General features: G+C 44.2%; 1 protein-coding gene across 2 annotated transcripts in view; it reads left to right on the top strand.

The window, feature by feature from the left end:
• Positions 1–27,558, top strand: part of SPTB (spectrin beta, erythrocytic) — a 116,659-nt gene that overhangs the window by 13,322 nt on the left and 75,779 nt on the right. Inside the window, exon 2 of one of the 2 annotated variants that reach the window (XM_081047691.1) lies at positions 15,148–15,180. The exons of the other annotated variant lie outside the window; for it this stretch is intronic. The gene's annotated coding sequence lies outside the window, so the exon portion shown is untranslated. The remainder of the gene's footprint in view (positions 1–15,147; positions 15,181–27,558) is intronic. 2 annotated transcript variants of the gene reach the window in all.

Here is a 27,558-nt window from a genome sequence, read left to right as displayed (position 1 = left end):
TCTGATGCTTTCCCTCTTCCCTAACCAGCAAGACACCTACTCTGTCCTCTGAGTTCTTAAGCTGTCACTTTTCACATTGTCCTCCGGTCATGAACAAGTCTGGCTCTCCTAGATTTAGTTTCTTAAAGAAAGGATGTGCCTATGGGGACACTGGTGTCTAACTCAGTTTGGTTCATGTGTGGTGCTCAAGAAATGCTGGTTGAATTGGGTGACAAGGGAAGTTTCATGAATATTCAGCGCTGGAAATAACCCCCCAATTTTGACCTGTAGAAGATTATGAAAGAGGGTTAATGGGTTAAAGACGCTCACTGTTGGTGGGGTGGGGACAAAGAAGATGAATAGACGTGAGTGGACGTTGTCTTCCCACCTGAATATTCCCTGACTGCTTTCCGTTTATCAGAGGGCAAAGTAACAGCTGATTTTTAACTTATGTCATCAGAATATGTCTATTGCTAGAAAAATTTAGTTATTCATCCAGAATACAGTCCCTCCCACCTCATTTTTTCAGTGAATATTTGAGGCTGACCCTCCGAATGCAGCTATGAAAGGCTCTTTGAGTGGGTGTTTCAAACCATATACACAAGATTTGTTTTATGATGAAGAATTAAGGAAAACATTTTAGAAAAATAAGACTGAAACTTCATGTATAGAGGTTTTGTTTTTTTCTGGGTGCCTTTAACCTCTTTTAGCTTGTTTGTGCTTAAGGCATGTCACAGTATAAAGTACCTTGGAAAATATTACAGCTCTTATTAGTTGGTTTGTCTTGCCCTCATTTTTGCCTTACCCAGACAAAAAGTTTCACCAATGGCTGGGCTCAGCAGAATATTGCTTACTCAGGCCTTTGAGACTGTTTTGTTTCTTTCAATAAAACTCTCTGTCAGGGACACGCTCCCACTGCAATCCAACCGCTCTCTCCTTTTGCTGCGTTCTGTGTCCAGTGATTGATAGGAGCTGGTTTTTAGCTTCTGAAGGCAGTGAGTGGAGCTGCTAGGCCTTTCTAAATATGTGGAGGGGGTCTGAGATGAACTGATAAGCGGAAGGCCCTCAGAGGGTCTTGGAAAGATGCGCCTGGGATGAAGAAGGGCAGAGGACAATGTTCGGTCTTGTGGGAGGGACCTGAGGGTAGGGAGACACAGGAAGGGACTCATCCAAGACAACTGAAAGCCCCAGTGAGTTCTAAGGGACATCATGAGGCCAGTGGTAAGCAGACAACAGTCAGCAAACTCGATCCAGAGGTGACAGAGTCGCGTCAGCTAACAGCAGCTCCTAGAAGTTGTGGAATGCAGCAGATGCCAATAATGATCCGCTGTCTCAAGGATCACCAAGGGTCATAGCCATGGTTACAGCAGGCAGACTGCTGGTTAGTGGCCCGACTGCGTGTTTTTTTGAATGAACAGTCTTTTGAATTTTCAGGGATGGTTTGCTTTGTAGTATTTAGCTGTGCTCTGGTCTTGGATTTTCTCCCTTAAAATCTAGGATACTGCTTGTAGGATCAGTGGATCAGGTTCTGCCTCTTTCTGCAAGGTGGGTATGTGCATTCTATATGTGCTCTCAGCACATATAGGAGATCTCTCTCAGCACATTGGGAAATCTAGATGCCCAGACATTGAAGTTAAAGTCTGAAGCTGGAAGGTCCCTCACAGTGGGAAGTTATCAGAAGATTGGAGGTGTGTACAGTCATAGAGAGTGAGATGCGATGATGGAACCAAAATGAACTGCTGAGGGGTAGGAAGTAGGTACCCTCTGCAGGGAGGAGACCTGTATCTGAGGACAAATGAGGTCGTTTGCATTCAAAGCTGTGTGCAGTCACTTTGCCCGGGAGACTGGAAAAATACCCGAATAGCTGGTCGCTGGGGGAGCTGAGTGGGTGCATAGTGGAGCGGGTAACTCGGTACCTGTGCCCTCAGTGTGGCAGCTCCGTCCACAGCCTTAGTTTAGCTGCTTTCCCTGCTTCTGACCCAGAAAATGCTCAGAAAATGACTGCAGTGAAACACATCTTCAAGGTGAAGCTTTCAATCCAGGTAGGGGGAGGGATGCAGAGTTGATCCCAAGGGTTCAATACTTACTTCTTAAATGTGCTGGGAGAGAGCTTTGTTTATGCTCTGACCAGAGGAAGTCACTGTACATCTCACCCCGTTTCCAGCAAAGAGTGCCTTCTGCTTGTTCTGCATAAGCCTTGTGCCTCCTCTGCGGAAGCAGCACGGAAGGAACTGGGAGCTATAAAACTCCTGGCGTCATAATTCTTTGCAAACAGTGGAGTCTAGTGAGCAAGTGATCATTACAGTCTATACTTGGTTTCTTTGTCTATGAAATGGTGGGAATGCTTTCTCCTTGAAATGTGAAGAAGGTCAAAATGAAATAGTGTGTTTTCCTTTTTTTAAAAACCAGATGCTTAAAGCATCAAAACATCTCAAAGAGAGGTGTTCTGTGGATAAAATGTACTCAGAGCACCTTGCAGACATCGTCTAATAACTGAGAAATCTCGGCGGATCTGGTTCAGCTCCCCTATTATACAATACGGGAGACCTGCAAAGGGGAAGTGATTTGCCCGAGGTTAGAGTTAGTTAGTGGACTCTTAAGTGGAAACCAGATCTTTTGATCCAGGGCCTGGTCCTTTCTCCCTCCCTGTCTCTCCCTCTCCTCTTCCTCCTCCTACAACTTTTGAAAACTGGTTTTAAAAAATCATAGCATGCACACATACCCATTGTAAAAATAATTCAAGCCATACGGAAGAGGGTAAATGGTACTGCTAGACCCATTATTGGAGATACCCACTATTAACAATTTCTGTAAAGTTTGTCTAGGCACATGTCAACATATACACAAAGATACAGGGATGTGTTTGTGTTGATCGATGTATGTGTGTGTATCTGTACGTGTATATATGTATGTTGTGGTTATTTTTCATGCTATACTATAACTTGCCCTTTTCACTTAATGATGAAACACTTTGGACATCTTTCTGTATCAGGACATAGAGGTTGATCTCTTTTATTAATAGCTGCATAGTATCTTATGTTCCTTCTGTTCCTCAGATGTATAAGTAGCACCATGGAGTTTGAGTCCTGAATTCATGATGCTGATGTAAGAATCCCTATATTACGTGAGTGTCCAGGGAAGGGAATGACTTCTGACAAGGTCAAACGGTTTGAGAAATCTGAGACCCTCCTTCTGCTTCCTTTTGCTGCTTACTTAGGGGCCTCTGTTATCTGCCAGGTCCCATGCTTGGGACTTTAATTGCCTTAACTCCTTTGATTCTCACAACAATCCATTGATTAGATATAATTCCCATTTTACTCATGAGGATTGAGGCTTGTCAAGCCAACTTCGCTTAAAGTCACACAGTCAATTATATGGCAGACTTCCGATTTGAACCCAGATCTGCTTGACCCCGAAGACTCTGCTGTTTCTCACCGTCTGAAATCTAGGACACTAGGAAGAATGGTTATGGTGGGTTTGAGCTGAGTATTTTTCCTAGCTTCTAAGTTTTCTTGGTTTCAGTCTAGCTAAGGGTCTCCTACGCACACAGGAATGACATGGAGGACCAATAGCGGTGGAAGGAACCGGGAGCTATAAAACTCCCATGAGTTTTGACAATGATGTGGGAAGGAGGGATAAGAAGTGGCCTCCCTTCAGGACGCATTATTGTCTGTTATGTGCTCGGCTATGTGAGAAACACAAAAGTGATCGCCTGAGACACAGCTCTCTGCTCTTAAGAGGGCGATGGTTTCTCAATGCGAACAGCCACACATGAGACTGAGTATAACACAGCAGAGCAAGGCAAGTGCCATCATGGAAACTGCTCCATGGTATGTAGGAAGCTAAGCTTGGTTTGACCGGGGAATCCTGGGAAGGGAGGCTTCCCTGAGGAGCAGCCGTCCGCACTGATGATCCTTGAGACAAGTGCAAGTTTTCCACTGGCCGAGGAGGGGCGAGGGCATTCCACAGGGCAAATAGGGACATGCAGGTAGGGTGAGGCTGGTATGGCTTCAGAGGGTGAGTGGGAGCATGTAGTGACGGAGGGGCCCGAGACGTAGGTTGGGGCTCGCTTGTAGCAGGCCTTGAATGCCATGTAAAGACCTTGTAGTTTGTATTTCAGGTCCTGGGCACACTCAAAATTTTTGACCAGGGGAGTGATGTGCTCTCAGCTGTGTTTAAGACATCCTGCAGAAATGTCATGAAGAGCTCAAGAGGGTCTAAATCAGGGCACTGGGAATGGAAGCCAGAAGGTGAATCCAAGAGATTCTGAGCAAAGTATCTGGACTTTCTATGGGGGGAAGGACCCATTGCCAACTGTGGATCCTGCCACATAAAGGACCAAACAAATTAAAATTTACCAGTATCCTATGTTAAGTATAATTTTTTGCTGTCAAAAGTATTTGAAGGGATTTGGGTGTTGTTCTTGATTTTATAGTCTTAATTTTTTTTTTTAAGATTTTAATGGGGAAGGGGAACAGGACTTTATTGGGGAACAGTGTGTATTTCCAGGACTGTTTTTTCCAAGTCAAGTTGTTATCCTTTTAATCTTAGTTGTGGAGGGTGCTGTTCAGCTTCAAGTTGTTGTCATTTCAGTCTTAGTTGTGAAGGGCGCAGCTCCGCTCTAGGTCCAGTTGCCGTTGCTAGTTACAGGGGGCGCAGCCCACCATCCTTTGCGGGAGTCGAACTGGCAACCTGTGGTTGAGAGCCCGCTGGACCATGTGGGAATCGAACCAGCAGCCTTCAGAGTTAGGAGCATGGAGCTCTAACTGCCTGAGCCACCGGGCCGGCCCTATAGTCTTAATTTTATACTTTGGCACCAATCAATTTTTTTCAAGTCTTAAAGCATTTTTGCAGATCCTTAAGATTCACTTGTAGGTGCACTAAAATGAATGGCACTGAAGTGAGGGGGAGAAGCTGTTGAATAGGACTTTGAGTTTTCTAGCTCAGGTATCTGGGAGGTTAGTGTTGCTAATTTACTGATATTTAAGTCTTAAAAGAAGGAGCAGCTCTGAGAGTGGTGAGGAGATACAAAGTGTTCAGTGTTGACCATGTAAGTGGGAAATGTCCCCAGGCATGTTTCGCTAGAGCTGCTGTTGCACATCTGGGGCCCAGGAGGACCTGGGCTGTCGGTCTGACCTCCTCAGTCAGCACAGAAAGGGAGAGGATTGCACAAGGGAAGAGAACAGGCTTTGACTCTGGGTAATGCCTAAACTTCAGGGATGAGTGGAAGAAGAGGGCTAGAGAATATGATTGCAGTGTAGCAATGTATTAAAGATGAAGAACCAGGGGAATCCAAAGCCATGGAAATCCAGCTGCAAGAAGAGGATGGTTACCACTGTGTAATATGGGAGAGAGATGAGAAGGAAGGCTGGGAGGAGGCCATTAGCCTTGTAAGAGGCTCAAGGAAGCAGTTTTAGTGGAGGCTCCAACTTCAATGATCAGGAATTCCAGGGAAGCTGCGGGGAGGAGGAGAAGGCAGTGTGTGCAGACGGCTTTTCTGGGAACTTGATGGGAAAAGAATGGCTTGAGATGCGTCAAGGGAAGTTTGTGTGGTAGAGGACGAGTTTGGGTCTGAGTGAGGAGCCCTTGAAGAGGAAGTTGGGATGAGAAGGCAGCGAGGGATGAGAAAGGATTGGTGGATGGTGGAAGTCTCGGGGAGGCTGAAAAGCATCAAGTGGTCGGGTAGCCAAACAGCACCGTCACCCCGTGCCCTGACCCAAATGAGCAGTGTCAGTTTATGAACAGGTGTTGCGCCCCCACTGCATGCAGGGCTGCCCATTCTCCTATGAGGCTTGGGGTAATGCTGTGCTCCTGAAGGGTGGGGACTCCGTGTTGACTGTTCTTCATGCCGTGAGGAGCGTCTGGCACAGAGAGTGATGGGTCCGTGGGTATTGTCAACACACTAGCGGACTTACTGTACCTGTCTCACAACATCCATCCTTCCTCTTTTCTTTTTTAATGATTTATTGTGGGATGTATGATGGATATGACACACACGGAAGTTTGGAAACATAGTTATAAAGCAGACATTTGTGCATTCACACTTTTGTACCTACCTGCCTGCCCCTCCCCTTTTCTCAGTGCCCTGCCATCTCAGATCCTGTTTCTCTTGAAAATGTGGACGAGTAAGTTTGTACTGGTGTACTGGGACTCCTCCTGCATCTCTCAGTGCCGAATTCTGGGGCACCTCGGCTTTCTGTAGCAGCGGGGGAAAGAATATATGATGATCCTTTAGGGGAAACAAAGGGGCTCATTCAGTGAGTTGGTGAAAGATGAGTCTCCTTGTTGATACTGATAAGAGAGGATCTTGTTTCCTGAAAGCTCTCTGGGTGTGAATGCACTTTCTTTACTTGGTTCATGTCACTGGGGGATTTCCTTCATGCGCAATCAACAGGAGGGCTCTTTGCTAGCAAGTCCAGTTCCTGCCATCACAAACTCTATTTTGGGGAAGAGCAGAAGCCCAAGGATCAGGTCACATTTGTTATAATTCTTTTAGATTCTAGGATTATGAAGTGTTTTATTCAGTGGTAAGTACGTATCTGACTTAAGTTTTTTGGAAATTTTACCTTTTGTCATTCAGATGAGGTGGGAGAGTTTTTATTCATGGTCTTTTTAGGGACACTTAAATTTTTCTTGTTCTTTTTTTCCTTTCTATTTACAAATGTAATAGTAAGCTTTAGTAACGTAAAACGTTGCAGAAACACAGAGCATAGAAAGTGAACGTTCTCCTCATCCACTTTCCTTGTCCCCTAGATAATCATTGACTACAATTGGATGCATTTCCTTCCAAATTGAAAAAAAGACATATACTAATAAAATACGTGATTGCTCTTTATTTTTACAGGAAAATGTTTATACTTTCAATACGACTTAACAGTTTACAGTGTTTTACTCATCGATAGGTCATCTTTCCACACATACATTGCTTGCCTATAGATTTTCCTCATTCAGAATTCTTCCATTTTTTAAATGATGCCAAATTAGTGTGTGTGTGTGTGTGTGTGTGTGTGTGTATGTATGTATGCATTGTTTTTGCTTTAACCAATAATACAGAGCTAGTTTTAAACTTCTAGGGATGGGTGGCAAGCTAAGGGGGCTAGTAAAATGAGGCCCGGTTTGTTGGGGAAGTAAAAGGCTGGCTCCATGACTCTTTCCATTCTCTCCTAGACAAACAGAAAGAATAGGGAAAGACCTCTGCTGCAGCCCAGGGGAATCACCTGTCCCTTCTCCCCGGCAGGGCCCAGACACTAACCTTTAGTTACAAAGTATACTTAGACCAAATTCTACTGCCATTTCATTTTTGCTTTCCGCCTTTCCTTCCTTCCTCTCTCTCCCTCCCTCCTTCCTTCCTCTTACTAACTTGGTGTCCAGTTACAGCTTCTCCTCTAGTTCTCCTCTCTTCCAGCCACCCCTGAGTGTCCAGGCTCTGCACACCTTCCCCTCCCCCAAAAGGGCCTCTCACCGCTCCTGACTTTGATCTCATTTTGTCCCCTGCTCAAGTTTCCAGTTTCTCTAGATGGTACCCTTGTTAGTATCTGCGGGCTTCCGCTGTAGTCTCATCTGCAAAATATATTCAATCTACTGCTTCCCCAAGTCACTTACTCTACCCTTTAAAGGATTTGAACACAAACCAAGCTTAACACAGTTGCTCCTTGGCCTGATGTCACCTGGTACTTATGTTCACCCTCTGTTCACTGTACTGTAATAGTCAATTTTCATTCCGTGCGAGGCAACTTCATTTCTAGTGGAAACTCCTGCCCTGGGGTGTGACAGAAAGAGACATGCTTTGGCTAAGGTCTGACCTGGCTTTGAATCCAGGTTCCAACACTTACTACCTGTGTGACATCAGTAGGTAATTTAATCTTTTTGATCTTTATTTTCTTTCTCGGTAAAATGAGGAATAATGATACCTGCCTTGCAGATAGGATTTTGCTATGGACTGGATAAAAATGTGTGTCAGGTGTCTGGTATACGAAAGGTGACTAAAAATGATAGCTACTTCCCGTCATTATTGTCGGTTTCTCTGTAGCAAAATTTTTAGCCAATCTCACCATGTGTTATAGGACTCAAAGAATCAAGGCATTCAAGAACCTATTAGAAATGGATATTATTATGATGTAAAATTTTGAACGTAAGTATTAATGCCATCTAATGGTTCTCCTATTCCTGGCAATGGTAAATAAAATAATTAATAAAACAAAAATTTAGGATAAGAATTCAGATGTCTCCTTGGAGTCCCATGTGCTAGAAATAATTTGCATTTTCCAGAGAATAGCTGTTTCCATTCATCCCAAATTGTTCTCGGAATCTGGTTTCTTTTGCTCTCTGAGGTTCAGCAGCTGAGTTGAGGGATGCTGTTTGTGGTTTGATTATTGTCACAAACGTTCCGCAAAGGCTTTTTAAACAAAGACTTTCCCAGTGCATTGGAGGGTTTGTCATAGATTACGATGGTGGTTGGCTGGTACCCTCCCTACCTAATCTGTGTACTCTGGTTGCCTGCAGATGGCTTGCTGCCTTTTGGGGTTTCATACGCTGCGTTCTGGAGTTACTGTTTCTGGTGCTAATTCCTCATGGTGATGACGACCACATGGGCAAATGATAAGGAAATTAAAACATGGCCTCAAATTTTCTTCGAGTCCCAAAGGAAAACTAAGGACTTGTTTCCCTGCACACAGGTAGTGAACTTGTCTAAGGTCCCAGAACATAGAACAGCCACTACAGCTGGGTTTTTATCTCTTGTACCAGCGATCCTGTGGCCTCCTAACAGTGGCTCCCACAGGTGGGGCCAAGTTGTTTCTCCTCTGCTCCTACCAGGGAACGAGCTCTTGAGGACTCCTGCCCTATAGGCAGAACTCCTTCCTTTTGAATCCAGCATGGACAGGTATAAACCCTGGGAACTTTTTATCGCCAGAGATGGGGATGTTAGAAAACCCAAGACATTCTCCTTGTAACGTTTGCTTGTGTTAAGTAACCCTTTTGGAGCAGTTTGGGTAGTGTCATCTCTTCCTTTTCGAGTGACAGAAGGCTTTGTAAGAGAAATGACTTACTTAGAGTATCTCAAAGTCATTGGCAAGACTGAATTTTCCTTTCAAAACCCAGCAACTCTTGCTCCCTTGCTGAACTTGACTAAAGCCTCTTGAGGGGCGTCACGCTGAGCGTGCTTAGCAGACGGCTCCAAGGCAGGTCAGTGGTGCTGAGAAAGCTGGATGGTCTGATGCCGAGGGAAAGCACTCAGCTGCGGGCTCCTCCCTCCCACCGGGTCTTCCCTCTCAGGGGGCAGCTGTGGAGAGTCCTGGTGAGGAGGTTCAGGAAGGGCTCTTGGCAGGACCTTGTAACGTGAACGTCAGGAAGCTCCTCTCTCAAGAGGTGAGCGCCTTCCTAAAACAACAGCAGTCTTATCTGCTCCTGAAGCAGGACGCCTGAAAAGGCAGCCTCGTGGGCTTGACTGTATTTTGCCTGCTTAAGCCAGTGGGAGCTACAGACCTGAGCATTAGCACATTGCTTCCTTTTCTTCCCTCCCCTAACTAAACCAGGCAAGGAGGCTCCGAGGCCAGCTGGGCTGTGTGTGGCCTTGCCATCTGCCAGGCCTCACTCCTCAGGCCAGAGCCTGGGCTCCGGCCAGTGCTTCCGCAGCTCTGCCCAGCACCCCAGCCCTGGGGCCTCCTGGTGTCACTGCACAGGTGTCCTTCCAGGGTCATGCTCCAGCCTCGCAGGGCACTGTCACTGAGAGGAGACCGGAAGGGTGAGACTCAAGAAATTCTGGCGGTGAAGGAGCCATCACTCTCTTCCCTGATGGCACTTGCTCACCACAGTCCCCTCATTTTTTGCTCTTTTATGTGTGTGTTTTTCGTAGGTTTTGTCCCAGTAGCTACAAGAGGAATTCTGTGGAAAATCCACGTTTGGAGGCCACTTACTTAGAAGAGCTCACATTTTCTCTTCAGCTAATTATGTTGTGTTAGAACACAAAGGACGATGATGTCTTGTGGTAGAAATACTTTATCTGATAAAGTCTATCTTTTTCACCATGTGTCCCCAAACCATAAAGAATAAATCAGAGTATCATTTTCATAATGATAAAGAATAGTGTTAAGAATGAGTTTCCCTTTGGTGATGGGCCAGGGTCTCTATGTTAGTGCCCCTCTATGGGACTCCCCAGACTTCTTTTCTCCTTATAGGCACCTTGTTGTCTGTCTCTCTCTGTCTTGCCTGCTCTTCTTCTCTCCCCCTGGCTCTCCACACCCCTCACGTTCTCCCCCATCTTTTTCTAAGCGGTTGCTGCTCCAGCTCCTTTTTTCACTCATCGCTCCTCCAAGCGTGCTGCTGATTGGAAAGCATCAGGGCTGCCCTTCTCTTCCATGGAGCCAACTGATTCCAGGCGACCCTGCTGTCATTTGACCACAGAATGGTTGTGAGAAGTGCCTGCTTCCTGGCGAGTGGCCACAAATTGAGGGCAAGGGCCCCAAGGATGATCTCATTCCGGCGCCGCTTCCTGAAAGAGGTGATCACGGAGCCAGGCCCATCTGAGGGGCATCCGCAGGCTTTCTCTGCCAGCGTCTCCCTGTGCACAGAGAACTCATTTGTAGGAAAGTTTTCTGGGGTGAGCTGTTGCTGTTATCCTGTTTGCCAGAAAATAATACCAAGTTTCTCAGTTTTCCCCCACTGCAGGGCAAGGCTTTGGCCTGGAGTAGGGATTCAGTCTCCTGGCACCCTGGAGGATGGGACAGGGGTAATGTGAGGAGGTGTCCTCTCACTCACATGGCTTTCTGGGCCGGACCCAGCTAGTGGCATAACTGATGTAGACAGTCCAGAGTGGGGCCCTGTCGGGGAGGGAGAAAGTGCCGATCGAGTCTGCAGTCTGGAAAACTCTTGAATGTTTTGCCCAGTGGTCAGTGTTAAAATTTGTTGAACTTCCACTGTGTGTGAGATCCCAAGCTCTTCTGAATCTTCAATCCTTATCTCCCTCTCTCTCTCTCTCTCTCTCTCTCTCTCTCTCTCTCTCTCTCTCTCTGTCTCTCTCTCTCTCTCACACACACACACACACACACACACACTTATTCACTCACTGTTTTCCTGTAGCCTATAGACAAGCTCAGGTTTCTCCCACTGGGTAAAACTGCCCTCTGGACCTGCATCTCTGTCTACTTACCCCCAAAGCCTTATACCCTCTCCCATCAAACATTCCAAAGGAACAGACTACACATTATTTTTCTTTCATTTATTCCCCTACCTACTTCCACTGGGCTTCTGTCCCCATGACTTTATAGAAACTGTGGTCACCAGTTTGTGAATAACTAAAGCTCTCTGGGGTATTGGATGCTTTGTTCCCTCTGTGCTTCTGGAAATTTTCTCCCCCAAGGCTTTAAGATTTGACTGGCCTTGTTCTGTGATGGTTCCTCTTCCTCGGCATACCTCGAGGGAGAGGTTCCCCAGTATCCATCCTTAGCTCCCATTCTGGACACCCTATGCCCTCCCTCTCTTAGGATAATCTTGCCCACTTTCGGCATTTCTACTGCCACCTGTTTATTGCTGATGACTCTTAATATATTCAGTCCACACTGTTTCCCGAGGCCTGGGATACCCAGCCTCAGGCTAAGTATTTCCTCCTGAATAACCCACAGGATATCTGAATTTCTGGCCTTAAACACTCTCTTTCCACATTCTTTGCCTAAGTGTTATTTGTCCCGTAGGTATCAATTTAAAGCCACTTCCTCAGGGAAGCCTTCCCATATCCCCTGGTCTATTTACGAGGCCTCCCTGTTAATATTTGCATACTGTCCTGTACTCTTCTGTAGCACTCTGTAATTTGTAAATTATAAATTACTTTTAGTAATTCATTGCCTGTTTGTCCTCCCCACTGGACTGAGAGCAGAGACCCTCTCTATTTTGCTTCATTATTGCATACTCAACCCCTAACACCATGGCTCGCATTGAATATGGGCGTGTTACATATTTCTGACCTATTCCATCCACTAAAATTCCTCCTTCTCTTGTAATTGCCATTCTGGCTGATAGAACCACTCAGTTTCACAAGGTGGAAAAGTCATTCTTGACTCTAACTTGCCATTTCCACTCACCCCCCAATATCCTAAATAGTTTTGTAACCTGATCTCTTCCTACCAACTCATCTCTTGTCTCAACTATTGCAGTACCATCCCAATCATTTTCCCTGCCTATAATCTTATTCCTTCCCCTTTAAATCGATCCCTCCATATACCTGCCAAAGGGATCTTTCTAGAAGGCAAATCTCTCCATCCATTTAGAGCCTTTCATTGACTCTCCATTACTCAAGTTCCTTAGCATGGCATATGAAGGCCTACTGCATCATGGCTGTTGTCTGTCTCTCAGCCCTCACCAAGCTCCTGGCAGTTTCCCATGAACTCCAGACTATTTCTTCCTTCCTTCTGTGTCTTACTCAGAATGCCCTTACTTTTACTCTTGCCCACCGTGCCTACCTCCTCCTCTCCATCTCTCTCAACTGTACCTGGATAACTCCTATTCCTCCTTAAAGATCTACCTCTGCTCCCCACTCACCCTTATAGAGGGCCTTCTGTGCTCGCATAAAGCCCTGGGTATTTTTCTCTCTTTATGCATTATATTACGCTCACGTGGCCTGTTTTTAGAACTGTCTCAAATACTCAACTGCCACTTCCTAAGAGCAGAGTTTTAATCATCTTTGTAACACCCATGCCTAGGAACGTTCCTGGCACATATCATGATTTTTAAAGGAAAGAATGAGCTCAAAACAATGGGACTGAAGGACAGACTTCTACTACTACTACTACTACTACTACTGATATGAATAGGCATTTCCTGTACTCTTTCTAGGTGCTCAGCATTGTTCTAGGAATTTTATGTATATGACATCTTTAATCTTTACAACCGACCCATAAAGTAGGTAATGTTAGTGTCCTCATTTTATAAATGAAGAAACCAGGACACAGAGCGTTTACATTATTTTGTCCAAGGTTACATAGCCAATAAGTGGCAGAGTTGAGATTTGAACCCCAGCAGTCTGCTCCAGGGCTCTGGCTCTTAACCTCATCACTGTACTGCCTTTCCACTGGCAGAGAAAGCATACAAGTATGTAGACTTTTACAAACTGTGTATCTAAGTCTTTGTGTTGTGTGGTGAGTTTGATAAGGGTCTCTGTCCTTGGAGGGGAAAAAAGTCCAAAAGTGGCGAACAGGCAAGCAGTGGGTCTCTCTGGACATTTCCATGGGAAGTAGGTTTTTACCAGGGAAGTGTGTCATGTTCGTGAAGAATATGACAGGTAGGTAGACGGAAAGATGAGCAGATCCAGGCCGGCTTAATACAATGTCTCAATCATCTGGTCCTCTGACTGTCACGCTGTTAAATGATGGTGGAAACACATTAAACCCTGGCTGTCGTTACTCCCTCAGAACAGAGTTTGACAGGAGGAAAGGAAAGGGGGAGCGAGAGCAGAAATAACTATGACATCATTGGAAAGGCGGCCATTGAGAAGAGCGGGAGGCTTGCGTCCCCATAAAATAACTTCATTTGCTTTACAATTTCACACAGGCAGGTAACCTAAAGAATGAGAAGAAAATATGAAGTGTTTGTGTTCTACGTGTTTGGCTTCTCCCAACAATTGGAAGCCTCATGTAGGGGAGGGGACGTGAGTTCCTTAGCCGAGAGTGTTATGACAGCTCAGGTTTGGGCTCTGCTGGCAGTCTGGTTTGTGAGTGGGCCCTGGGTGAGGGGCTTGAAACCTGAAGATGTTTGCTAACGTGTCTATATTGGTGTGATGTGGAGAAACGTACTGTAAGAAAATGTGGGCTGTTTTTAAAAGAAGAAGTGAATCAATTAGTTCTAAAATCTTGCTGGAGAGTTCCAAGGTGGGATTCTAAAGGGACCATCCACAGGAGTATGTGGACAAGGTCTGGGGAGACCATTGTCCTGCCACCATAGGCAGTCAAACATGATGTCTGATGTTTAGTGGGCATCCAAACATTAAATCCTTCTCCCTTTCTTCTTCTCAGGTGAGAAAGCCCGAGTTGACAAAATTTTTCTGTAAATAGCAAACATTTTCTGTAAATATTTTTGACTTTTGGGCCACATATAATCTCTGTCACATATTTCTGTTTGTTTCACAATCCTTTAAAAATGTAGAATCTACTCTTAGCTCATGGGCTGTACAAAAACAGGCTGGATGGGGCCTATTGTTTAACATCTCCTGGTCAAGAGTCATAACCCAACAGTAGCTTCAGGCCCTGCCATGAGCTGAGTGTGTATTCCAAAGACTGCCTAGATCATCCTAAGCTTTGTCTTTGAGTAGTTGAGCTCTCATGGCCTGAGATAGGTTAATGCTCTAGACCACTGTGTGGTACCGGGTCACATCTGGAACTCAGGGGCTTCTTCTTACTGCTGAAGGTGAGCGGGAGGTTACTGACCACAGAGCCCCTCTTCCATGTCTCCTGAATACAGTAGCAACAAAGGTGAAGTGAAGTTGGGTTAATGAAAACGGCCGATGCCCTGCTTTACTCCGAGGGTGACTTCAACTAGGAATGGCTGTAATCTTAGTGACTAAGATGGGAATCCCTGACGCTGGAGCTAGAGCAGGACCTGAAATGAGCAAGACAGCATTCAGTAGGTGAAAATGTCAAGTTCTGCTTTTAAAGAGGAGCTGCGTAGTCTGGGTTGATTTAGGTTCAAGTGTTCAAGTTTTAATAAAACGGGGCCAAAATTTCCAGTTATATTGTTGTCATTGTCCCTATCTCTTTTTTCAAGGGACTGAATTAATTTAGATATCGCTGTGACACTCATTTGTCACGTATGCAGTAGATTTTTTAAAGGCATTGCGAACTAAGAGAACAAGCGGGCTCACCCACCCTTTTCCTAATCGTCCCTCACACAATGGATGGAGTAACTTTGGCTTGTTGTTGTTTCCTTTTTTTCATGCTAGTTTTCAAGTCCACAGTCAAGTTATTAGAAGCCATTAGGGAATGTGTATTTGGAATTCAGAATTTTTTAGATTTAGAAACATTATACAGTGTTTGGGGCAGCAGCCTATGATCAAATGTATTATTATTTTTGCAGCAAAACTTATATTTACATGAAGGAGGATAAATAAAGACTATAAATCAGCTTAATCTCAGTTCAGGGCAGATTTCGCCACCAAATGAGTTACACGTGTCTTTATGCTTTCAGGACTTTTTGTGATCATGGTATCTCCCCTGCCAGGTAAGTATGCTTTCAGGACTTTTTGAATTTTGGAATTGTTGCAGATAAGGGTTTATGATTCACATGATGCCTTTTTTATTTTTGGCTTTTTTTTGTATGATGTCTTTTAAATTAAACTGTAGGCTCTGTGAGTGTAGGTGGTCTATCCTCCACATGCCTCGCATGGTGCATGTACATAGTTGGTACTCATTAAAAGCCAATTGATTTTTTTTAATTAACATAAACATGATGACATAAATGTTATGTCAAACATGAGTGTTATGAGGCCATTTTACAACTAGCCCTTGTTTATTTTTCCATTTTTCTAATTTCAAAATGTATTTTCAAAAATGTTAGAATTCCCCCATAAGCTATGGATCACAGTTGGAAAGTAGTAAATAAAGTAAAAGCAGTTGGACTCTGTGCATTTTGCTGGTGAGTTGCTAATGTTTGAGATGGACCGGCTAATTTGTGGAGGTGTCTTGCAATTTTGTAGTTCAGTAACTAGTATGACGACAATTGACTTACGAGTATTAACAATATTGATGAAAATTGAATATCAGAGAAAGTTTGTTGTGCCATAGTCTTAACTATATTTTAAAGCATGAATGGAAAATGACCAAGTGATGTACTCATAACATTGAAAACATTGCCATCAGCAGGAGAGGCGCTCTTTACACAGCTGGTGGGAAACGCTGACCTGTGGTGTATATTCCCCTCTTTTTCCGGCCAGATTCTAAATAAACCACTTGAAACTCACTGCGGAGTTGATGCCTAACAGGGCATGGTGCCAGTGAGCACGGACCACCTCTTGCAAAGAAGCCCGCGTTCATTTCCCTCGAAGCAACCCTCTTCATGGTTGAGGCAAAAGGAGGCGCTCCTCACACCTTCACTTCTTCCACGGTCTCTGACCAGGTGATCACACACATTCTTTAAAAAACTCTCGTTCCTCTCCTCTGTGTCCTCACATTTATACTGATCCTGATATTTAAGGCCACCTTAAATATCTTCTGAGAATACAGGCATCTGTGACCTTTTCACATTGTCTCTTCTCATGACTCTTCACATCACATTTATAAGTTGCTTGTTTCGCTTTTATTCTTTTATTGCAGTTAACTCCACTTTTTAAATATAATGGCTAAATGATGGTTCCTTCTGTGTTGCCTTCGGTACAAAGATAGAAATCTGATTATGGGCACACTCTATAAGTCGCGCTCACTCCCTCTTGCTTTCTAATATCACAGTCCAAATACCTTCAACCTTTTATGGTGGATCCCATTTTAAAATCACATTTTCTTTGCTCTCATTAACACCTTCTCCCAATTCCCCTCATTTCACTCTAACTCGGAGTTCCCAAACTCATATCAGTGTAAATATGAGGACACACATAAGAGGAATGAAAGCACGTTCAAAGTACAGGATGTGTGCAGAGATGGTGCAGAAAGTGGAGGTGTGAGGAGTGACTCTCTTTGTCGCAAGGTGGTCCGTGCTCACTGACGCAATGCCCTGTTAGGCATCGACTCCGCAGTGAGATTCAAGTGGTTTATTTAGAATCTGGCCGGGAAAAGAAGGGAATATAACAGGTCAGCATTTCCCACCAGCTGGCTCATTGTCTCAGGGAAGTCAATGCTCTCATCACAGATTCTTCTCGAGTCCTGCTTGCTGATTTGATTTAGAGGTTTGGTGTTTTCTCCTAGGCCCAGATTTCCACTTCTGAGTTGATGTTCTGATTCAAAGCCAGTGTGGATTGATAGCCACCCTGGCAAGGTACCTGAAGGATTGATGAATGGCTTTTCCCCACTCGTCCACCCATGCCCTAATGCCCACGGGATACAGATTGGAAGTCTCCCCTAGATGTCCACGTTAGGGTCCTCTTAGGGAGGCTCTGTCTTCTCTTGGAAGTGGCTGTCTGCAGGTATGTTCTGCCCACTCTCCTTCATGGGGATGGGACACACCTTCTCATGTGGCAAAGATCTTGGGCTTTGATGTTTTTCAGGAGTGAAGACCAACAGCCAAGCTGGGCTCTCTTCACAAACCTGTTGGATCACTGTTTGCTAGTGAAATTCTATTTTAATTTTCTGGGGCTTTGAGGACTGGATACCTGTCCAAAAACTGGCTATGCTTGAGGCTGCAAAGTTTGTGGACGACTAGGAAAATCCCACCCTGAGGTGATTCTACACATAGACATGTGGCTTTTACGGCTGTTAAGAAACAGGCTGGAGCGCTACTGGTGGGTGATTGGTTCCTGATAGCTTGGTGGGCTGGCTGCAGATCATCTGAACTTTGACATCCGTGCTTTCAAGCCAGTGCTTCTCTCCAAACACAATTCCTCTGAGGCTATGGCAGAAGCTGTTGATGTCCCTTTTCACCTTATCAGCAAAACCTTAGGGCAGATTGGAATCTGATTGTTGACTTGACCTTTTTCTTGGCTGTCAGTATCCAAGAATGTGAAGAATCAGTGTGACAAAGGCCATTTCTGATGAATATGTGGACCCAATTTAAACAAGCCACGCATGTATATGGTTCATACAGGCCTGAGTATACTCAATGATATCATCTCCCTATCATTGTCTCATTGTAATGAGGTCAGGAGTTCCTTGAAGGCAGGAGATACTGCCTTTCTTTCCCCACAGTGTGCTGCCATGAGCTGAGCCCTGCAGCTGCTCAATAAATATTAATTGAATTAATCAGCTGCCACAACACAGGTGCACCCATTTATCTGCCTTGTGCTTTCTTCCAGCTACAAATGCAACCTGTGCATTCAGCTGCCCTTGCAGGAGCATAGGTCCCACCCCCTCTGGACCTGCACAGACTTTCTACAACTGTGCATTGTCCAGACAGACCCCTTTCACCAAATATGCTCTGCGAAGTGTGAGGCCTGCTAGCCCTTGTACACACAGCCTTTGTAACACATACACCCAGCTTTGGGGGGCTTTACAACTCCTTCTTTCTCTCCACCCCCAATGTTTCCTGACCCTTCCAAGGGTTTAAGGAAAATGAGATCCACTCCCCACTCCACTTCTGGGGCAGGGTTTTTAATTACCATGTAGGCTTTGTTCTGTTGTTGAGATCAGCCTTCTCTATGTAAGGAGAAGGGAATTCCAGTCATCCTGATGCCTTATAATCAAGTTACTTACCACAAGTCAGGAGTAACAGTTCTCTGCTTTCATTCTGATCACAGTAGGTGATACAGGAACGTAGCATCTCATATTTCTCTAGGTGCTTTAGGCTGTGGTTGCAACAGTGCTTTACAGTGGTGGTTTCAATCTCTTAAGAACCATGAAGCCATTAAAATTTTTATCTGAACTCTATGATCTACCTACTTTATGCATAAAATGTAGAGTATTTTTTTAAAAATCAATATTGGCCCAAAATGCCTGACCACAGAATATATTTAACAAATAACACGTACACATTAAAAACCAAAATGATAAATTTTAAAGAGAGTCAGAAATGATTGATTTGACTCAACAATGAAGAGAGTAGATGAGCCTCTTACAGAGTTCACCATTACACAGTTTTGGATACACACATGGGAAGCTCTGATCCCTAAAAAGTGGAAGTTTATGCCATCAAAGGCTGTTATATCTTGGCAGGTCTGTAAAATAGGTAATGCTGCTGTTACCTAACACTAGTGTCACAAAAGGACTACAGGACAACCTTGTCATTTTCATCTCTAGACTCTTACAGTTTGGTAAAAATTAAACTTTGAGAGCACAGTACAATGCTCATAAAATATTTGTGGAATGAATGAATTTTCATTCATAGAGCAGCAGGTTTTGTTTTCCTCCTTTTCTAGTTGACAGAGAGGAGGGAAGTGGATGGTATTTTAGTCGAAGGGCTGAGACTACAGCCTGTAAATAGGCTGGCAGTTCCCAGAGACACTCGCCACGGGGCCCTCCCACCAGTGCCTGTTCTATACTCATGAGCTTGGTGTATGTGTTTGTAATTTATGTGCCAATAGGCATGCACAGAGTTAGCGACATTTGGCGGGCTACATCGCTGCTTCTGTTCAAAGGCAAACACTTGTGAAGTGGATATTTTCTGATAAGGATTGTCCACATGCAGTGGGTGTAGCAACCTGTGTAGGGCACAGAGAGAGATAAGGAAGGGGAGCGGGCCAGTTCTGCCAGGCCCAGATAACGTGGGGGCTCAGGACGACTTCAGTTCATACCGTCAGTCCTGGGCTGGTTTGGGTATGGATTTACTTTGGATCTTTCGTTTCCCAATGTTTTGCTTGTGTTCCATGTCTGTCTGTCTCTTTAACAAGGGAGTATTATATGTAGCGAGAGCAATAGTTCAAGTACTTGGGACTTGGGTGGCTTATTTCTGGGTGGGTTAGTGGCCTGCAATGTTCAGGCCTGTTAGGAATAGCAGCTTCCCTCCATCCCTAACGTGGCGTCTTGTGGTCACAAAGCAACAGGAACCAAACAGCTTTCCAAGCACCCAGGGGAGGCCTTAGATCAGGTGCGATCCCTGAAATGTGGTGTGGATGTATTTTGGAAATGTTGGGCTATTTTTGGTAGGAAAGGGGTGGGGAGTAGGGAAGAGAATCTTAAATCTGACTTTTACAAATCAGAGGTGTTTATGGGAGCCCTAGCATCCTCAAGTTTCTTTTCAGTTGAAGCCCTGCTAAATGTTTTTTTTTTGGTGTTTTTTTTTTAAAGATAGGAGTTTTAATATTTAAGATCATTCTTTTTTTAAAAAAGATTTTATTGGGGAAGGGAAGCAGGACTTTATTGGGGAACAGTGTGCACTTCCAGGATTTTTTCCAAGTCAAGTTGTTGTCCTTTCAGTCTTAGTTGTGGAGGGCGCAGCTCAGCTCCAGGTCCAGTTGCCATTGTTAGTTGCAGGGGGCGCAGTCCACCATCCCTTGTAAGAGTCGAACTGGCAACCTTATGGTTGAGAGGATGCGCTCCAACCAACTGAGCCATCTGGGAGCTCAGCAGCAGCTCAGCTCAAGGTGCTGTGTTCAAGCTTAGTTGCAGGGGGTGGAGCCCACCATCCCATGCAGGACTCGAGGAATCGAACCGGCAACCTTGTGGTTGAGAGCCCACTGGCCCATGTGGGATTCAAACCGGCAGCCTTAGGTGTTAGGAGCACAGAGCTCCAACCGCCTGAGCCACCGGGCGGGCCCGAAGCCCTTCTAAATGTTTATGTGAATTACTCACCTGTTAAAGTTGAAATTTATCATTGGCAGCAATTCATCCAAAAGTCATGCTGTCAGGCCAGTATCAGGCAGACATAAGTCGCACTTCACCCTTTGCTTCTCATGGCTCTGTGACCTGGGGCAAGTTCCTTAACTTCTGGAAGCTTCAGTTTCTTCTTTTGCAAAATAGTGAAAGTGAAAAGCACTCCTGGGAGTGTACGGATAACGAAAGGAGTATGTATACCAGGCACTTATGGAGCCAGCCTCCCATCGACTCAGTCCTCACTATGCTCCTGTTTTTGTTGTTGTTTTCTGTAATGGTCTTCTACAAATGTCTGTTGTTGGAGATACAAATTCCTGTTGTGTGTTGGGACTTGATCACTTCACATATGAGTAGCCAGAAATCTGGCTGCCTGGAATGCAGGGAGAGGGTTTGGACGGGAATAGTGTGGATAATTCACAGCTAAAGGCATTCATTCACTGGTAATCAAGGGTAACTGTGAAAATAAAGGAAGATTGGGTTTTCCAGCCCATCATTTTTACACTGGGACTTCTGCTAAGCAACTCTTGGCAAGCACAACCATCACACATTCATACGAGGAGTCTTTTCTCACCATGTGTGCACCATTTTGAGGGTGGGTAGACTCTGCTTTTGTTGAATTTCAACTGCAGCCTTTTTTGTTGGGATTTTCTAAAGGCCTGGCATATATCATTTTTATAACGAAAAACAATCTAATTAAGCTGGTTGAAAGGCAATGGTGGTGGTGATGGTGATGGTGGAGGAGTAATGGTTTGGGTCAGAGGACATGAGTGGATGCTAAGAGAAGATGAATGTTGATATTCTCCAAGCTTGCCAACTGATGGTGGGGGGTAAGCTGTTGAGGTGAGCCAGGTAGCATTCCCCACTATGCAAACGCACTCTTCTCTCAGAGCCCAGATCCTCAGGTTGGCTTGGCAGCTGATGGCCGTTAGCCAGAGAAGACAGCCACTGGAGTAAGCCTGAAACCTATTATAGCATTCCACGGAATGTCACTCCTGTCCCTTTTTTTCTAGCATGAGAAGCTAGGGATTGTGATAGGGCTGTGACCAAGTAGAGATGAGAAAGTAAGGAAGTTACTGTTTTGTTTGCTGTGAAAATTTGTGGCAAATAGACACAGATGTGTTGTTTTCTCTCCTCCAATGGAGTAGAAACAGCCGTCTTTCTCCCTGCAGTGGAAGGAAATGAGGGGTGAGGGAGACATGTGACAAGTCTTGAGTGGCAACTGCGTGACTGTTCTGCCTCCTTCCCCTGAGCGTCTCATCTATAGATGTGTCCTGGACATCAGGGGAGACGGCTGCTTCCTCACGTCTGCTCCTGGCACCATAATAGCCTTGACAAGTGCAAACATACAGGCTGCTTGTTTTAATACAAAATCTGTGCTCCAGCATTTAAAGGGTCTACACAGATACTCAAAAAAGGCCGGATGGCCGGTACCTGTGCAGATGCCATGTAAACACTGGATAACATTTCTGGTGATTTACAAACACCCTCAACTTCTGCATGTCCCCTGCTTTGAAGTGCCCCAAGCAGAGGAGGGAATAGTTGGAGGAGAAACTGAGACACCAAGAGGGGCTAACAGTTCATTCCTCTGAGTTGTGGCAGCAGCAGCAGACTGCGGTGTGGGTGACCCACACATAGTCAGGGCTGCCCCTGTGCCAGGCACTCTGATAAGAGCTCTAAATACATTATCTCGTTTGATCCAAACAGCCGGGCTGCGAGGTGATGACCGCTCCTAGCTCTGTTTTATAGATGAAGAAATGCAGGCTCAGAGAGTTTAGGTAAATGGCCTAAGGCCACACCGCTAGTCAGTGGCTCCATCCGGAGCCATCCCTGGGCCGTTGAACTCCAGATGCCCTTAACCACTAAGCCATACTGCCTGGGTCACTTCCCCAGATCAAAGTCACCTTGGTCTACTATTTGTGGCACTAAATTGCCTGCGTGCTACCCTCCAGTTCTTTCTGGAAACTGGCTCAAGCCCTTGCTGAATGGAGTATTACTACCATATACTAGGGAACGGTACTATACTAGGCGTGGCCAACTGCGCAGTTGCTTGCAGATGATTTTAGCAATGACCACTCACTTCTCCATACCTTTCAGATGACCTATCCTGGCTTATGTGTCCACTACCCTGGCCACGCACACGTGCCTCCCTAGGAACAGCCGGCTCTTGGCAGCTCTTGCTGCCCCTTGCCCTCGCCAGGCTATTTGGAGTCAGTCCTCTTTAAGAAAGGAATGTGGTCGCAGTTACTTTGCAAGCAGCTCTGTCTGATTACGGGGTGAGGCGCTGACGTGCTGTCCAGTTGGGAGCTTCTGGGTAGCCCACTGACTGTGCTCGGAACTGGGGGTACCCTTGTCCCGGGTGCCCGGGTGCTTTCAGGTGATAACATTTGCCGCGCTCTTTGGCAGATATAAGGAGAGTGTTATCAAACTGCAGCACCTGCGGAAAACTGCAAGAAACCCTCTTTCAGTTTCACACTTTGGGGTTTCCCTTCTTCTGTAAATAGATGTGTGCTGTGTTAAGAGGGACCCTACAAATAGAGCGGGACTTAAGAGGGGAGCTGGGGAATTAGCATTTCCCTTCTGACTGCCACTTGTTTATCCTGGGAAAGTGACCGCACCTTGCTTTCCTGTCTCCTCTATGTCGGTGGTGATTTGGGGAGAAAAGGAGCTTGGAGATTCTCAGAGGAAACGTGGGGCTGCTGCAGGCCAGAGACTCGGTGTGTCTGTGTTCTGAAATCCCAGGGTTGGATTAACTGTGACCCGAAAAGGCCTCTTTGGCCTCCCAACATAGATCATCTTTCTTTCCTGTTGCCTTCCTTGATGTTCCTGTTGCCTGGTGTTGAGCTGAATGTGGCAGAATCTGCCTCAGGTGATTTAAAAACTGTTTATAAGCGCCCCACTCCTTAGCTCTCCACATTCCTTCCTGCAGAGGGCTTGGGTCAGGCAGGGCTGGGGCCACAGTGGCGAAGGCAGGGGCTCTGAGCCATACTGCCCGGGTTTGAATGCTGGCTGTGTCACTTACTGGCTGATACAGCAGCGTGGTCCCTGTGAAGCTCAGTTTCCTCACCTATAAAATGGAAATAATGACAGTGGCTGCCTCACAGGATTTGATGGTGTTTGTAAAGTCCGGTGCCTGGTGCAAGGTAAGTTCTCAATAAATATTTGATGACAACAGCTTAATACCTGGAGAAATTCACTCCCTGTTATCCAGGTGAGGAGACTCAAGCACAGAAAGGAGAAAGCAGTTTCTCCAGCTGTGCCAATGAGGAACACTTAAATTAGCTGCCTGACTGTAAGCCCCTTGAGGATGGGACCATCTCAGCATGAGCACTTTCATGGTATACATTCAGGAGATATTTGGTTGATTAAATTGATGTTCATAATGGCACCATCTCATTATTTTTTAAGTTAGCAATGGCCAAAAAGGATGGAGACAGTAGGAAAATGCAGAGGCCCTACACATATATATGTTTCTTCCTTAGAGAAAGGTGATCTCTAGCCTGGTGGTTACCACATAGGCTCCCGAGCAAGGAGCTCAATAAGTGCGTGTCAGATGAGCTCCCAAATGTGTGAAGGGATGCGGAAGAAGGGCTCTGTGGGTCACAGCTTGGCTGAGCAAGACGTGTGAACAGGTGTTCTCCTTCAGGTCACAAGGAGGCTTCTTGAAATAGCCTGAGTTCTTTGGGGGAGCTGATCCCCACCAAGAGTGAGTACAGCTTTCTTAACTTGCCCTACAAGGTCTGGGGTTACATCTTAAACAATTCAGTTATGTATGTGACCGTACATTTGAGGCAGTCAATATTATCTGTGTAACTTTCATACCTTTTGCTTTTAGTATTTATAAAAGATACTTTGAGACCTTTCCACTGTGAATTTAAACAAATGCCATAAAATGTCTCCACTCTTCGGGTTCTCATTTCCACATGCAGGAAAGACTCAAATGAGCATGTTAGCCTTGTGGGATATTGTCAATGGCCAGAAAGGCAAGAAGTAGCTCATTGTCTTGGAAAGATTCTAAGGTAGAAGTGGACCATTAGCAGCCTCTCTCTGTTTTAAGAGGAAAAGCTTTTCTTCTGGGGGGTGTACCATGGAGCAGAAGGTGAATTCTCAGGAGACCTGAATTCAACCTTGGCTTTGCCACCCAGGTGTTGGGCAGGGAACTTGATCTGTACGTCTTTGTTTAACTGAAACTGAGATCAATAGTACCTCCTCCACCTGTCTCATAGGGTCATTAGAAACATCAAAAAGAAATTAACTGCATAAGAAAACTTCCTTGTAAACAATGTTTACATGGACAATGAATTCATCAGCACCAAACTCAAATGCCATCTCCTCCATGAAGACTTCTCTGGTTTCTTTAGCTTCCAATATTTCCTCTTGCCTCTGAAGTCCCACGGCATTTTCTTTATGCCTCTCTTTTGACACTCCCATAAATCTGCCTCGTTGTATCATACTTACTAACCATGTCTTCGGCAACTTGAGGGTAGAATCCCTGTCTATAAAATATTTATATATTCCATTATAGTACCTTGGTTGAGAAAACCCTTTCACTATTTGAAAATAAATTGTAATAATTATTCTACATCATCATCAGAACGGTTCATACCAGTGGGCCTGCCAGATAGTAGGTGCTCAATAAATGTATACTTTTAGTCTTTTTATTGATGTTTGTGTTTAGTTTTAATATTTTGTTTTAGGTATATTAAGGTCTACTCTACATACAGTAAAATTCACTCGTTAGTGTACTTAGGTTTTGATAAATACATACAGTTGTATAACCCCCACAACAATCACCCCCCAAAATTCCTTCATACCCCTTTGTTGTCAGCCCCTTTCCCCAAGTCTAGCCCCTGGCAACCATTGATTTGTTTTCTGTCCTTATAAGTTTTGCCTTTTCCAGAATGTCACATAAATTGAATCATACAATATGTAGCCTTTTGAGTTTAGCTTCTTTCACTTAGCATAATGCATTTGTGATTCATTCATGTTGTGTGTCTGTCAATTTTTCTTTTTATCACTAAGTTGTATTCACTTGTGTGGATGTACCACAGCTAGTTTATCCGTTCATCAGTTAATAAAGATGTAGGTTGTTTCCAATTTTGGTCATTATGAATAAAGCTGCTATAAACATTTGCATAGAGGCTTTTGTGTGAACCTAAGCTTTCATTTCTCTACGGTAAAAATACCTAGGAGTAGGATTGCTGGGTCATATGGTAAATGTGTGTTTAGTTTTATAAGAAACTGTGTTTCAAAGTGGCTGTACTATTTTTGCATTCCCACCAGCAATGTTGGAGAGTTCTAGTTGCTCTGCATTCTGACCAGCACTTGTTACTGTCAGGTTTTTGTTTTTAAGCCATTCTGAAAGGTGTGTAGTAGTATCATATTGTGGTTTTAATTTGCATTTCTCTAATGACAAATGAAGTTGAGCATCTTTTCATGTGCTTATTTGCCATCCATATATCTTTTTGTTAATTGAGTTTTAATTGACATACAACATTATATTAGTTTCAGGTATATAACATAATGATTCAATATTTGTATATATTGAGAAATGATCACCACAAATCTTAACATCTGTCACCATAATTACAGAATGTTTCTTCTTAGGGTGAGAACTTTTAAGACTTACTCTCTTAGAAACTTTCAAATATGTGATGTAGTATTATTAACTATAGTAACCACGCTGTATATTACACTCATATGACTTAGTCTCTAACTGGAAATTGGTACCTTTTGTCTCCCTTTACCAATTTTGTCCCCCCTCCCACTTCCTTATCTCCGCCTCTGGCAACCACCAATCTGTTCTCCATGTCTATGAGCTTAGTTTTTGTTTTCTGGGTTTTTTGACAGTCCACATATAAGTGAGATCATATGATGTTTGTATTTCTCTGACTTACTGCCCTTGGCATAATGCCCTGATGTCCATCCATATTGTTCCAAATAGCAAGTTTTCATTCTTTTTTTTTATATATAGCTGAATTTGTGTGTGTGTATGTATGTGTGTGTAATATTCACATTTTCTTTATCCATTCATCCATCAGTGGACACTTAGGTAGTTTACGTATCTTGACAATTGTAAATAATGCTGCAGTGAACATATGGAGTACATATATCTTTTTGAATTAGTGTTTTTGTTTTCTTTGGAATTGCTGTATCATATGGTAGTTCCATTTTTAATTTTCTGAGGATCTTCTGTATTGTTTTCCATAACGACTGCACCAATTTACATTCCCACCAACAGTGCACAGGGGCTCCCTTTTCTTCACATTCACACCAACACTTATTTCTGTCTTTTTAACCTGTTAGAATGGAAGACACAGATGTGAGGTGATATCTCGTTGTGGTTTTGATTTGCATTTCCCTGATGATTGGTGATGTTGAATACCTTTTCATTTATCTGTTGGCTTCTTTGGAAAAATGTGTATTCAGATCCTCTGCCCATTTTTTAGTCAGATTGTTTTTTTTTTGTTTTGCTATTGAGTTGTATGAGTTCTCTCTCTCTATTTTGGATATTAACCCCTTATCATATATATGATTTGCAAATATTTTCTCCCATTCAGTAGAACGTTGCCTTTTCATTTTGTAGATGGTTTCCTTTGCTGTCCAGCAGCTTTTTAGTTTGATGTGGGCCCAATTATTTGTTTTGGCTTTTGTTGCCTTTGCTTTTGGTGTCAAATCTAAAATATCATCACCAAGACTGATGTTAAGGAGCTTACCACCTATATTTTCTTTTAGGAGTTTTATGATTCATGTCTTACGTTTAAGTCTTTAACCCATTTTAAGTTAAGTTTTGTGTGTGGTGTAAGATAGTGATCCAGTTTCATTGTTTTGCATGTGGCTGTCCAGTTTTTCCAACACTATTTGTTGAAGAGACTGTCCTTTCCCCGTTGTATATTCTTGGCTCCTTTGTCATAAACTAGTTGACCATATAGTGTGAGTTTATTCCTGGGCTCTCTATTCTGTTCCATTGATCCATGTATCTGTTTTTATTCCAATAGCATACTGTTTTGATTACAATACCTTTGTAGTGTATTTTGAAATCAGGTGTGTGATGCCTCTAGCTTTGTTTTTTTTGTTTTTGTTTTTCAAGATTGCTTTGACTGTTCAGGGTCTTTTGTGGTTCCATACAAATTTCAGGATGTTTGTTCTATTTCTGCGAAAAAGTAGTGCCATTGGAATCTTGATAGGGACTGCACTGAATCTATAGCTT

This window comes from Rhinolophus hipposideros (genome assembly GCF_964194185.1).
Source record: "Rhinolophus hipposideros genome assembly, chromosome: 5".
In the NCBI taxonomy this organism is placed as follows: Eukaryota; Metazoa; Chordata; class Mammalia; order Chiroptera; family Rhinolophidae; genus Rhinolophus; species Rhinolophus hipposideros.
This window is presented reverse-complemented; position numbering and strand designations above follow the sequence as displayed.